Source organism: Pteropus alecto, unplaced genomic scaffold (assembly GCF_000325575.1).
Source record: "Pteropus alecto unplaced genomic scaffold, ASM32557v1 scaffold118, whole genome shotgun sequence".
Classification (NCBI taxonomy): domain Eukaryota; kingdom Metazoa; phylum Chordata; class Mammalia; order Chiroptera; family Pteropodidae; genus Pteropus; species Pteropus alecto.
Window position 1 is genome coordinate 716,144 of NW_006440654.1, and position 4,755 is coordinate 720,898.

Genomic DNA, 4,755 nt, shown 5'->3' on the forward strand with positions numbered 1-4,755 from the left:
AGAGCGGGCTGCGGGGCGGGAGTTTGCTCCAGAACCGGAGACGTAACGACTGACGCGACTGGGCTGGACCCTGGTTTGGAAAGAAACAGCTAAGGACAACTGGGGTCAGCTGGGGACTCTGACCCGGACCGGCTACTAGATGACACAAAGGGATCGCTGTTACGTTTTCTGACGTTGGCGACAGCAGTCCGGTTGGTCCGGAGGATATCCTTTTGCATTTTCTTCAGAGAAGAGGACACAGAGGTGATGGGATGTGACCTCTGCAGTTTCCTGTGAGAAAGCTGGGCAAGCACGTGACGGGCAGAAGGCGGCAGTCACGCGATGCTGCCGCAGCGCCACCCTGGGGCGAGGCCACCCTAACCTCCGCCCCGCAGGTTAGAACTCCCAGCAGAACCCGACGTGCTGAAGTGCGCCGGATCCCACTCAAAGCTCACGTGCCCTCAAGGAGCCGTCTGTCGAGCACGCCGGGGTGAGCGGCACTGTCCTGTCTGCATCACGCCTGGAGGTGGCAGCTTCCCCGCCAGGGCCACGCAGCGAGGTCTGGTCTACATGTGAGAACCTGTCAGCGTGTTCTGACGGGGGGAAACCAGGCCAGCACATCCTGGGGGTGGTGATGGCACCAGGCGCCCCGAAGCCAGACACTCCAGCCAGCAGGAGCTGCTCGCTCGCACGAAGAAACCCTAACCGGGCACGCTGCACCAAGACGGAGGACCCAAGGCCAAGAGCAGAGGCGGACGCCCAGGGTCAGACTTCAGACGCCCAGGTCCAGCTTTCCCTGAGACGTGCGCAGAGCCGTGGAGGCTCCCGGGAAACGAAGCCCGAGCCGAAGCCGGCAGCCAGGCCACGCTCGGGCCCAGGGACCCCTGCTCGGCCCGTCTGTCTGGGACCCAGGCCAGGGCTATTGAGGCTGTTCCGCTTACTCAAGGTCCCCGTTACTCCACCAGCACGCTCGCCGCCTCCCTTTCCCTCTGGGGTACAGGACAGTCCCCGAGTGACAGGTCTGAAACTGCAGCTGTGGCTAGAAGCTGCCGGAGGCCTTAAAGTGTCCTTTTACTCACAGGTGGTGGAACGTGGCCCCGTGGAGTCACTGGAGCCCTCCCGATAGCACGCAGCTCCGGACGCCACCGCCTCTGCGCCAGGCGGGCGGGCTGAGCACCACAGAGGCTCGGCGAGCGCGGGCCTCAGAGGAAGGCTCAGCCCTGCCCGGGTCACACCTGCAGGCCCGGCGAGGCAGGCTGGGGCAGGGCGCCATCGCACAGACCACCAGAGGAGGGGCACCGGGAGCTGGTATCAGCTGTGCCCACCACGAAGACCGCCGGGGAGGAGCGGGGCCGGCTGCGGAAGGGCCTTCACCTGAGAGGGCTGGGATACCCCAGCCGGGGAGGGAGCCGTCCCGACAGCACACGGAGCAAGCGGAGGGGCCAGACGCCACCACACGCAGGCATCTCTCTCCCTTGGGGCCTCCACCCCATCGCCCCGACCCTCGGGGACTCCCTCTGAGAGACAGGTCCCCCGAGCGCAGCCCACACAGACTGCCCACCACCTCCGGCCGCCTGCTCCATCCCTCCTCGGTTCCCCGGGCAGGGGATCCTGGTGAGAACACCGTGGCCCCAGCAGGCAGGAGTGCCAGGCGCAGAGCAGTGAGGCGAGGACGCCTCGGGCAGAGTCAAGCACCTGTGTCCCTCCTGGTCCCCTCTGCCTCAGAAGTAGGGGGCATGAGAAGACCTGACTTTACCCCTAGTAACGTCTTCCAGATGCGAACTACCAAAAGCACACGTCAAGTTAGCAAGGATGCGACCTGAGATATTCCAGATGAAGACGAATCTAGGCGAATGGAAAGTGGGGTGAGGGCGAAAGGAGGGGTGCAGAAGAGCCAGGCCCCCGGAGGGCGGCGGCTGGAAATGCCGTAACGCCAACACCGCGGCGGGGCCACAGTGGAGCGGCTGCAGGGCAGCGGCAGCGGGAGGCTGGCTGGGGAACGGAGGCTTCCGAAAGCTCACGTCCTCGAGTCCTGAGCCTCGAACGGTGCCCCACAAATCCAAGAGGGGCGAGAAGGACAGTTGCTGACTCTGAAACAGCACGTCCCGTGCAGAGACGTCCAGAAAGGAATGATGCTGGTGAGGGGCAGCTGGACAGGGCCTCGGACCCCATCGGAGGCTCCCTGTGCCACGCCAGCCGCTGTGCCTGGCTCACTCACCTGTCTGCTCCCCTGGCAAGGCAGTCGTCACACCGAAGGGGAAGGAAACCAGACTGAAGGCGCTGAAGCCAGGCAAAGAAAAACTGGCAACACAAAGCGAAGGATGCACTGACCATGATCACTGCCCTTCGCGCTCCGACGGTGCCATTCCGAGTCCGGTCACTTTCCAGATGCTACACGGGACAGGGATCTGAAACAGACACACACAGTTGGCCCTCGGGGTCCACAGAGGACCGGTTCCGGGACCCTCCCCGGATAACAAGATTCAAGAATGCTCAAGTCCGTTCTATAAATGGCACAGCACGGCTGACCCTCAAACACTGCGGGGTCAGGGGTGCCGGCCCCCCTGCCCGTGTGGTTGGAAACTGAGTTTAACTTTCGATTCCCCCTAGATTCACTACTAACAGCCTACTGTTGACTAGAAGCCTTACCAGTAACATAGTCTACTAACTCATACTGTGTACACTATGCACTGTGTTCTCACAATAAATCTAGAGAAAAGAAAATGTTAAGGAAATTATAAAAAGTACATTTACAGTATTTATTGAAAAAAACCCACACTTAAGGAACCCTCACAGTTCAAACTCATATTCAAAATTCGACTATATCTGTATACATAAACGTTAAGCCACCTCCAGGTTACTTACAATGCCTAGTACAATGTAAATGCGAGGTAATTAGTTATGCTAAAGTCTGTACACGTTCAGTGCAGACTTAACATGCAACATCATAGGCCTAACTACAAAATGCACGTCGGCAACACGTTAACCTTCTCCGAATACCGCTGCCTGCCGCAGATGTGGAAGGGGCCGCGCGCGGCCCTGGGCGTGGGGGGCCGACACCCCGCCTCCCTCAGGCCTGCACTGCAGCTCCTCTGCAGACACAGAACCCGGCGGACGAGCCCGGTCGTTACTTAAGATCCTTCTCCAAGGTGTCAGGATCACTCTTCGCACGGCCTGGGTTACTGACGAACCCCCTCATGTGCGTGCAGTGCACTAAAGAACAGCAGTTGTCACACTCAAAAACATCGGGAATTCACCAGAACAAGTCGAGGTGAGGAGCGCTGCCAAGTAATCAACTGTCAGGTTGACTGAGAGCCTGAGCTTTCTTCCAGTGTGGATTAACTCTGTCCTTGGAAACATGTTCGAAGAGTCACAGAATCTCTCTTGTGCTACAGCTTTTCCTGAGGAAACGTCAATCAGAACGAGCAGGTATGACGTGTGAAGGATCACAGGCGGGTGCCCGCCTCACGGACACCCCCCTGGAAACCCTCAGGGCAAGCAGTTTCCTCTCACAAGATGACTTTGTTTAGTAATGAAAATTAACTCATAATTGAAATTTGGTTCATTCATAGCACTTAAGAAAACTCCAACTAAATCCTTCTCAGTCTCCTATCACTGTGTCATAGAGAAAACATAAAAAATTAATATTTCTATAGAAAAAGTCACAAGGATATGCTTGCTTTAGCAAACTGGTCTCATTAAAGTCTAAAGTGGATTTTTAAAAACTCTGCACTTGACCTGATCACAGTTAAGTTCAAAACAAACAACTTCCCCTTTTCACAAACATGAGAATACCAATAAAACTTCTGTTGGCTCAGCGTGGCCGGCACTTGTTCCAGAGAAATGCAGGTGTCTACTGAAAGTCACCCAAAACGCGAAGAAAGCACAAGGGGAACACTGGGGGCTGGCAATTCTCTTATGCAATGGAGGTGGTGCGGGTCACAGAAAAAGGACAAAAGAAATGAACAAATGACTCTAAGTTTACTTGAGCCTAGGAAAAAAGACTGCAAATGGAAAAACATCTGAAATGATTTTTGCAATTTGAAGCACATCTTTTATTAAATTTGAACAGTCATACTTAGAAACACATACAGTAACTGAAAAGCTTCAAAAGCACGTACTAATAATGAACTTGTCTCACCTGCTTCCTAAGACATTTAAACAAGGCCCCTGGTTGCCTCTTCCTGGAAATGCTACTCGAAATGAAACATATCTAGAAAAAAGCCCTAAAAAAATAATTTATAAGGCAATTCGCTGCGGTGGCAGAGGGCAAAGTGTCTCAAGAAAGACCTATTTAGCACCTGTGTCCTGCTGGAGGAGCTGTCCCAGCCGCCTGGCCAGCGACCTCCACCCAAGAACCACTCTCCTCGGATGGTTTCCGGCCCTGGCTGGACTCTCCAGACTGACCACTCGCATCGCGGCATACCCCAGGAGTGGTCAGCCTTTCCTCCGGCACCAGCAGGGTCACTTCTGCGAAGGCACCTCTCCGACCCCTCCGTTAGCACGAAACCCCCACTCCCGCCGTCGGCTCCCCGCGGCGGCGAAGGAACCGCACCAACTTTTTACCACTTTAGATGGTTCGTCAACAAAATCCTGCTGCTCGGAAGACGCACTTTGGGGGCGATCGTTCGGCCCGGCCGCGTCTCCGGGCCCGCCGCTCGCCAGCTGTCAGCCGGGCCCGGGTCGGGGTCGCGAGGTCGGGACCGGGGGTCAGGCCCCGGCGCTCCAGGCACCGAGGCCCAGTCGGGCGGCCCGGGCGGGGTCGAGGCACAGGAG

General features: G+C 56.9%; 1 protein-coding gene across 1 annotated transcript in view; it reads right to left on the minus strand.

Moving 5' to 3' along the window:
* The window catches only part of ZBED4 (zinc finger BED-type containing 4), an 18,674-nt gene extending 13,925 nt beyond the window's left edge, over nt 1-4,749 (minus strand). The window contains exon 1 of the mRNA XM_025051033.1: nt 2,198-4,749. The gene's annotated coding sequence lies outside the window, so the exon portion shown is untranslated. The remainder of the gene's footprint in view (nt 1-2,197) is intronic.
* Nucleotides 4,750-4,755: the final 6 nt, after the last annotated feature.